General features: G+C 34.7%; 1 protein-coding gene and 1 long non-coding RNA gene across 2 annotated transcripts in view; both read left to right on the top strand.

Annotated features, from left to right (window-relative positions):
• The window catches only part of LOC108358158 (paraplegin-like), a 275,868-nt gene that overhangs the window by 170,399 nt on the left and 95,475 nt on the right, over nt 1–9,994 (top strand). The window lies entirely within an intron of this gene.
• The window catches only part of LOC108358163 (uncharacterized), a 14,653-nt gene continuing 6,457 nt past the window's right edge, over nt 1,799–9,994 (top strand). Inside the window, exons 1-2 of the long non-coding RNA XR_001846722.1 lie at nt 1,799–2,212; nt 7,218–7,228. This is a non-coding gene — a long non-coding RNA (uncharacterized LOC108358163). The remainder of the gene's footprint in view (nt 2,213–7,217; nt 7,229–9,994) is intronic.

A 9,994-nucleotide genomic window follows, 5' to 3' on the forward strand; every position in this document is an offset into this window, starting at 1 on the left:
AGTTTTTTGGTGCCGAGTAGTGGAAACAGGAGTTTGTTAAATGTCGAGATCTAAAACTATTCAGCTACAGAATCAAATTCATCAGCTCATTGGATATGCTAAAGATAGTATTTCAATTATTGAGAGTGGAAATAATAGTAAAAATCGAGTCCGATACGTCAAACGTGCTGGAATGACAGTTAAAATCTTGACATAAAACACGGAATGATTCGTTTAGTTCAAAATTAGTTTTGCATGGCTTTAAAAATAGAGGTCGAAAAGTGTCTTGACACTCGAGAAGAAACATTAAAATTTACCTCAGCCAGGAGGGCCGGACTATTAATCAAGCCTGTCATTAATTTTACGATAAATATTATACCCAGCATTTCTCTACGACTTGCGAGTGTAGGCAAATTTATGAGCTTTAGACGACTTGTGTAGGGGGGAGATCTGAATCCCAGTTAAAATTACGCAATGCAAAAAGCAAGAATTGTTTTTGAATTGATTCAATCCTTTCTGAATGAACTTAGTAGCGGGGATTCCAAACAATAGATCCGTATTCTAGTATAGGTCTAACTAAACTGGTAAAAAGGAGTCGCTTTTAACGTGGCAATTGGTGTAAATACACGACATGTTTAAAATTATATTTATTTTTAGGTTTTAGAAGCAAAAAAGCAAAAACGGTTTTGAAAACGATGTATTAATCAGTGAACCAATCAGCTGGTAAATATCAGTTGGAAAGCTATGTAGCGAACAGTTTTAAATGCACTGTATATTTGACACCTAATAAACACAACGCAAACAGCTGTGACAAAGATGAAACAGCAGAAATGACAAAAAGAGCAAAATCAATGTGCACAAACAAAAACAATTGTACAACAACAATATATTATATGAAACAAAATACTCGGCACATGCAATTAAGAATATCAAGTTAAATTAATCAAATTTACGGAAATTTTTATGTTTTACTTATCTTTAAATTGTGCACCAGAAGTTTATTAACAATTTTTTTTAATTTTTTACTTTAATAAGCGTAAACAGATNTGACATTGCAAATTTTCAGGACACACAAATTATTCTACTAGAAAACATATAAAATTCTCTTCAGATAATACACTCTTTAAAAGACATTTATACAATTTTTATGTACAGTATTNTGACATTGCAAATTTTCAGGACACACAAATTATTCTACTAGAAAACATATCGTTTTGCACCCTTGTAATACACCCTTTTTTTCGATGTCGTTGGGAGAAATCCTGCCGTCCTATTAAAAATTTAAAGATACACATTTCTGTGGTCACAAAGATATATCTCTATAAAATTCTCTTCAGATAATACACTCTTTAAAAGACATTTATATAATTTTTATGTACAGTATGTAATAAATAATTAAACTTTTTAAAGTTTCATAAATTGCACTTTATTTACATGAAATTACCAAAGAACTCAAACATTTTTAACCGACTTCAAAAAAAGGGAGAGGTTATCAATTCTTCGGAATATTTATTTTGTTTTATGTATGCTACCGCATAACTTTGGACCACGTGAACCGATTTCAAAATTTTTTTTTTTATCGGAAAGTACCAAGAGTCGAGAATTGAAGTCGGTTGTGTTATTTGCCTAAACATTACTTGTTTAATAAAAAGTTCTATAAACACAAGATGCGCTCGACTTTCAAAAGTAATAAAAAATGTTAACAAAGACTTTCGATGCTCATTTTCCCCGATTTCTTGTTTCTGGTTTTCGATGCGGATGGCGATTTTTCATTGCCTAATTTTTTAATATTTCGAATAACGAAAAAACTAACCGATTGCCTAATGTTTTAATATTTCGATTAACGAAAAATTAACCGAACTTGTATTTGTAGCTCATTTCGGTGGAACGAATTCAAAGTTGGCAAATTAAATCTTCGAATCCTTGTTAAGTACAAATCAGTGGTAAACTCTTTTAGTCTGTAAGGTGTTAAAAACAACAGCAAGTGAGTATGCATTGCATATTTTTAGGACAATCAGACATGTTCTGCAAATCGGTGCGATTTGCAAAGTATTGTTGTGTATTTGTAATCAAAGTATTAAATTTTTCAAATGGAAACTGCTAGAAACACATCATTTACGTTATATCCATCGATTTCATGCCAAATTTTTACCTCTTTGTTATAAATCTTCCGAAATAGATTTTATAAATCGCACCGATTTGAAATCGTACGATTTGCAGAACACGCCCGAATGTTTTCATTCGCAGTTAAACTTTTAAGAGCTCTCAAACAAAAACGAAAAATTCATATAAGATGACGCACAAGAAAAGGAAAAGAAATTTTCTTCTATCAAAATTTCTTAAATCAGTTTACAGCTCTCAAGAAAAAAATGCTCGTATATTTATTTCTGCAAGAAAATTTTCAGCAAAGTGCTTTTTCAAGCAACAGAAATTACAAAAAAATATTTCTTGTGATTTTTCTTGAGTGCTGGATTCTAAGCTTTAAGATACAGTTTGTATTTGAGGTTATTAGCAGGGTTCGGAAATATTCATATGCATACGGCAAACGGTGTAATCATTATAACTTTTTGACAGAAGGCAACCCTATTCAAAAATAAAAGCCTTGGTGCACTTCTAAAGGCCATTTGATACCTCATTTTGGAAAATCATGCGAAGGATGTAAATATTATAATTTTGTAGACAGACTCTGTTCAAAAAATTAATTCTTATTGTACGTCTTCAGGCCCAGCCCTTTCATTTGACACCTTATTTTTGTTTTTAATCAAACGAACCGTGCAGATTTTATAATATTTAAAAAGGTGACAATCCTATTCAAAAAAATGAAGCCTTACCCCACATCTTGAGGCCAAGCCCTTTCATTTGACACCTCATTTTTGAGAATCGGGAGAAGGGTGTGAATATCATAATATTAAACGCAGGTGGCAACCCTATCAAAAAAATATATCCTTACTGCTAACCACAGTATATACGTTTCGCGTTTTCGTTTTGCGCGCACGGCAACACTAACTGTGTGGAATTTCGCCTCATGGTTAGAAAAAGTTCTTTTCGAGGATAAAATATATCTTACTAGATCGCCCTCACCCGCTTGGCTGAGTGTATGAAATTTCTAAAGAGATAGAAACCTCTTACATGTACTTTTGAAATGGAGCCCTTTAAAAATCATTTCGATTGAGACCCATGTTGTTGTAATCCATTTAAATTATTGAATAGTTTGAATTTAACCTTTCAAACAGTTGGCAACCTTTTTAAACCTCTTTCGTCTGACACTTATATTGTGATACATATTCAAAATCATTTCGATTCATACCAATCTTCTATAACAATGTATATTTTGAAATACGTTTTTTATGTGTTCGCAAAGCTCGAGAACGGCCGAACCGATTATTTTGAAATCTCAGATACCTGCTTCAGATGTCCCAAGGATGGTTAAAGGCTAAAAAAAAATTCGATATATAAAGGGGGCGTGGCACATCCCATAAAAATCTATTTTTAACCGACTTCCAAGAAAGGAGGAGGTTATCAGTTCGTCGGAATATTTTTTTTTTTTATGTATGTTACCGCATAACTTTGGACCACGTCAACCGATTTCGATAATTCTTTTTACAACGGAGGTGGTCCCATACTAATTTGGTTTAGATCCGACCATTGAATCATGAAATATATTGATATATATATATATTTTTTAAGACGGTTTTTTTTTGCTAAAAATTACTTGTTTCTTACTACATATCTCTGGAAGTGTTCATGGTAGAATACCGCTACTTGGTACGGCAATATATGAAATCAATCTTATACTCATGGAGAAAAATGGGCTATTTGAAAAGAGGGTGTGGTAAAAATGCATAAATGTTATTCTTCTGTATGTGTGTTTGTGAGTGAAATCCTCCGTATTATTATGCGTTAAAGCTTCATTCGGAGACACCAGGATTTTGCATGGGTAAATCTCAAATCACCACCGATAAATCAGCCACCAGAACCATTTCGTGTCTTTTACTGTAATATTTAATTTAAAATAATTGAATGTAATTTTTAAAAAGCTGGCAACCATTGTGAAAGACTTAAATATTATTCAAAACTTTTAAACTAAAGGTTTCTTTCGTTAGACAACCATATTTTAATTCTTGAGATAGCTTGCGTATAATTAATTTAAATTTGACTGTTCAAACAGGTGGCAACCCTTTTCAAAATATATTCGAACTACAGCTCTTTTAAGCCTCTTATCCATTTTCTAATATAATTTTCAAATAAATAACTCCCTTAATTGCAGTTGAATTTTATTTTTTTAAAAGGTGGCAGCCCTCATCATATATATTTCCATACCAAGTTCCAGTAATCTATCAAAAATATTTCCTGAGAAATGTAGTATGAAAAATTCCGTTTGTATGGGAAGTGCCACGTCCCCTTGTCTAGTCGAGATTAAATTTATCCTATATTTTAAGTTGGGCTAAATGACAGTAGTGTACAAAATTTCATAATGATTGGTTGAGTAGTTAAAGCGTGAAAGCGTAGCAAACAAACAAACTCACTTTCGGATTTATAATATTAGTAAGGATTATGTATTATTTATGAACAAAATGTAGGTTACGTATAATATCAGTGCTTAATTGAGAATAATATCAATAGTTAAGCACAAAATTAAAGCTTGTGTTTCTTTAAACTGGAAAACTCAAATCGTAATTATAGCACTGAATGGAGTTTTCTTAAATGTAAGTTTAAAAGTTGAAAAAATGTCCATTGTAAGATTATATTTTTATGAAAAACGTGAATTTTGTGTTATTTTCTGAACTAATCAAGTAAAATTCTAATTTTCCGAATATATTTAAGTCTTTATTCCGAAGAAACAAGTTTTGTATAGTCATAGAGACTCCAAGTTTGAGCGACCATTACCCGGAGCATCTCAAAAATACTTAACATCAAATTATAGAATGTAACAAAAATGAATCATACACACATAAAATAGTAATTGCTATGAACTAATAATAATAATAGATTGGCGCTTACACATACGTTAGTGTTTGGCCGAGCTTCTCCTCCGATCTGTGGCGTGCGCCTTGATGTTGTCACACAAAGAGGAGGGACCTACAGTTTTACGCCGACTCCGAACGGCGATTGTATTTTTATGAGAAGCTGTTTTTCATGGCAGAAATACACTCGGAGGTTTGCCATTGCCTGTTGAGGGACGACCGCTGTTAAGAAAAAACCTTTTTTCTATATTTTTTTTTTGCGATGTTGCTTTGACCAGGGCTTGAACCCAGGTGCTGTGGAGTGGAAGCGCGCACTGCTTACCACTACACCACAGCGGGCGACATTTGCTTTGAATTGCTACCGTATAAATTCAGTACATGCATTTGCTTGGGGACTCTAACAACACGCAACATCTAGTTGCATGCCCGCCACACTGCCAGATTTGGTTGATTACGCATCGCATGTGTTACTCTTCCATGTTGTATACTTTTAGGACCTAATGCTTTTCATTTAGAGAATTTTAGCGAAGAAAATTTAGCGTAGCGGTTGTCGGAATTCCACTGCAGTACATTCAATGGTCCATTACCCGGAGCTAATCAAACTTGATGAGTAGATTTTAGTGAACCTCACGTGCCACTGCATCTGGCTACAAGCCGGATATCTGAATATTAGAAAATAAATAGAAATTATGTATTAAAATTATAAAAAAAAGTGTTTGTTTACAAAATTATCTGCTCTTCTCGCAATTTCTAATGAACATAGAAATTCACTACTCGGAGAAACGCGAAAGAATGTGCATTTTTCCGAAAATTTGGTTTAAGTGCTACCGTTTTCAGCTTTTAACAGTTTATTTTCATTTACGGTGTAATATAACAAGTTAAACACTGAACTGTGATAATCTGTATTAGTATCTAAAATAATAGAGAATAATTTGCAATTTTTTACAGTTTTGTAATTAATTTCGGTAACTATTACACAATCACCACAATCACCAATTGTGCCACTCTGCTATAGTACGGTTGTTGCTCCCTTTCATACCACAGTAATTTTGTATACAACTCTGACTCAACAAAATTCATGCTCCTTCTCATTATCAACACTGATAAGATTTTACCCCCGAGGAATACTCAAAAAGGTTTAGTACTGTATATACTGTGCTGCTAACGACCGTTCTATGCAGAGCGGCTACACTGCACTTCAAAGCAAAGCGAAAACCACTTGCTCTTCACGACATAGGCATCGATACAGATGGGCAAATTTTCATACACGAATGCCTAGCTAAAATCGCGAATTAATGCAGCATGCGATCGATCTGAAAAAGCAGATGCGGCTTCTGCCAGTATTCTCACTCCATGGAGTAGTGCACGTAAGAGTTCGTCCGGAAAGCGATGCAGTCAAGAGTGCACTCTAGAGACGAAGTTAACCAAATTGCAGCGCTCAACAACAGTAAGAAAAAAGTGATACAATGGAATGAGATTAGTTCATAAGTATACATGGCTTAGTGTAAGTTTAAGATATTCCACTCTCTCTCTCTCTCTCTTCCCTTTTTATTACCATTACATTCTATTTGCACACAACCGATACTCGTAGATACATTAGGTGTATACTTTTCTAGCCGATACCGTTGTAATTCGCCTTTTGAAATGCAATATCATTCTCTTTAAAAATAGTGTATAACAACATAAATAGAAAAGACTGTGCCAAAGACAATACATTTAATATGATCCGAATTTTGAGTAAGCAAAGGCATGGACTGAAAATCTGTCACATCAATGCTCAAAGTGTACCTAAAAAGATTGATGAGTTTAGGTACTTCTCTGAATCGTCTAATGTTGATGTAGTATGCGTCTCTAAAACATGGTTCACTCCTCTTCACAGCTATAACTTGTTTTATGTTAGTGACTACAAACTATTTCATCAAGACAGAATCGGGCATGGTGGTGGTGTAGCTATGTACGTAAAAAACTGGATTTCGTGCAGGCTGAAATGCGTATCCTCAAACACCAGCTCTATAGAATAAATTTTTGTGGAAATTATAACAAAGTTAGATAAGATATTACTTGGATGTGTTTATAGACCAAACAAACATATTGAATATTCTAATTTCATTGACTTTCTTGAAGACATAAGTTTAGCTCACCAAAATACTGTCATAACAGGAGACTTCAATAATGACTTACTAAGCGAAAACCACTTCTTGAAAAATCTTGGACTATTCGCAGTTAATTGCTCGATGCCTACGCATTTTACGCGAACGAGTAGTAAACTACTAGACATTTTTTTCGTTAGTAAGAAGTCAAAAGCTCTTTTTTATGATCAACTTTCTATTCCCAATTTCTCCAAACATGATTTAATCTTTCTGACATACGACTTTGAATTTGATTGCAATTCGCGAGTTAAATTCTATTTGAATAAACTCAATTTATTTGTATATGGATGAAAACCGCAACACCTTTGGAGAAAAAATTCTAAAAAATCAACGGTAACTTTCAGTCACTTGAAACTTGCACATTATCAGACTAAAATTGATTGGGCTATAAAACTGTGTATTCAGAAAAATTCAAACAATTCTGAGAAAAAAGTTTGAAATTTAGGTGAAAATTTGTTGCACTTTTTTGAAGTTTTCTACAAATTTTAAACTTGGGTTTATATGGGGTTTGTTAGAGAAAGAACTGTATTTTAATTGAAAATTCTCAAAAATAAGTAAATAAACATAAGGGGCACACAATATCACTTGGAAATGGCGTGCTATAGATATGACCGATGCTGTAGATGTTCTTTTCCAGTCATCTATAAAAACGCCGGATGTTAAAGACTTATTGAAAATACGCGTTAGCGGCTCAATCAGGGAGGAGCACTTTTTGAAAATCGCCGAAAGTCCATCCGCGTCCATTTGTTTGGAGGATTTTAGCGATTTGATGCCTCTTCTAACGTCTTCATTGATTACAAAAAGCGAACGAAAGACAGTGACGAGTCGGAAAAGAAACAATCATTGAAAGGTAGCTCAGCATCGGATACAAAATTGGCACACAAAAAACTCATCAAAAAGATTAGCCGCATCAACAAGAGTGGTCACATGCTTATCGCATAGAAGACGGAGGAAGGAATGCCAGAACTTGATTTTTTAGATTTTATATATAACTACAAAAAGCTTTTGTGTTATTTTTGATGTTGGATTCATAATTTTTAATGTACCTAAAGGGTGAACACACCAAAACTGCGACACTTTGGGAAGCTTATAACTTACCCAAAACGAATTCAATATTTTGAAATTCAAATACCATAAGCTGACTACATGACCTTAGTTGGACGTAGAAGAAATTTCATTTTAATTTGATTCCTAGTTGAGTTAAAAATGACAACCGAGTTAGAAACGAGACAAACCATTTTGCACGAGTTTATAAATGATCCGGCCTTAAGTACACGTAAAATTGCTAAAAAATTAAAGATTGCACTATTCGACAGTTTGCAGGGTTTTAATCGGTACAAATAAGGCCTGGCAGTTACGAGAAAACCAGGGAGCGGGGGTTAGCATGGTCAAAGTGATAAAAACAGTGCTCGGAAGGTCCTCAGTGCGATTTCGCGAAATCCGAAGGTTTTGTCGCGTTATGTTGCAAAATCCGTACGCAGATCGCAGTTTTTCGTACAAAAGGTAAAGCGGAAAGGTTCTACAGCTCAAACAGCGCCAGACCGAGGCGCAAAGTAGAATGTTACAGCGAAATCCCGCATTCGGAAGTTGTATGAATTCTAAATTAAATAATACAACTGCATTGTTATGGACTACGAAACCTACTGCTATAAAAATTCAAAATATATTGCAGGTCAAGATTTTTATACTGGTGCAAGTCGTCAAGATGCCCCTGAAAGTTGTAAGCTGAAAATGAAGTCCAAATTTCCAAAAAACCACATGGTTTGGCAAGCTATTTGATCCTGTGGCCGTAAGAGCAGCCCTTTTTTCCCATCCGGGACAATGAATGATCAAGTTTATCGGGATGAGTGCCTCAAAAGGCGTCTTCTGTCATTTATCAACAGATAAGGAGTAGGCCACTGTTCTAGGCGGACGTGGGAAGCTGCCACTATGCCAAGGACACATTGCCGTGGTATAATGCAAATAACATCAATTTTGTACCTCACGACTGCAATCCACCCAATAGCCCAGAGCCACGTCCTATTGGGGAATATTGGTCAATTGTCAAAGAAATCTTGCAGAAAACAGGTGAAACAGTGAAAAATATTGAAGAGTCCAAAACAAAGTAGTTGTGCGCATCGCGTGAAGTCGATGATGCAGTCGTGCAGAACATGATGGCGCGTGTGCGATGAAAATACCGATCACTTGCATATGGAGCAAATAATAACTAATATTTTAACATTTTAATAACATCTAAACTTCCAAGTTATATAATACAAAAGAAAATAATTTCAAAGCCTGCTAGTTTGTTTCTGGTAGTAATTTCTAAGTGTCGCAGTTTTGGTGTGTTCACCCTTTATCATGTAGACGCTTATCTAGGGCGTTGAAACTCTTACGGTAATGGTGATAACGTTCAAGGTACAAAGCGTGCCCGGATTTTTTTAATTTTTTGAAGAATTTGCTCTTAGATTTTTCAGACGTTTCAGCCCTTTTGTGTACCATGGTAATTTATAGGGTTTCCTAGAGAGGATGACATCCACGCAAAGATCAAAAACACGAGATTTAAATGTGGTGAAGGCGTTGGTGGTATCCATTTTAGTGAAGAGCGTGTTCCAATCGATTCTTAGCAATAGTGAATTAATTACACAGGTTTACAAAAAAAAAAGTGTATGCATATTAAACCATACCTATATATCCCTATGTTATTCGACATGCTGAATGCGAATCCGAGGTCCGTTAGCCTCCATCACGTCAGGTTCGTGGTCATTTGAAGGTCAAGTAGGGAAAAATTCATTGAATAAACCTGAAAATTCAATAAAATTTATCGGAATTTTACCTTGGGATGACCTTGGCATGACCTCCAGATGACCTTGAGGAATCAAGGGACCTCCATTCTCGGTTTCAGTGACAACAAAAACAAAT

Source organism: Rhagoletis zephyria, unplaced genomic scaffold, assembly GCF_001687245.7.
Source record: "Rhagoletis zephyria isolate East Lansing unplaced genomic scaffold, Rhagoletis_zephyria_1.1 Rzeph_scaffold_00217, whole genome shotgun sequence".
In the NCBI taxonomy this organism is placed as follows: Eukaryota; Metazoa; Arthropoda; class Insecta; order Diptera; family Tephritidae; genus Rhagoletis; species Rhagoletis zephyria.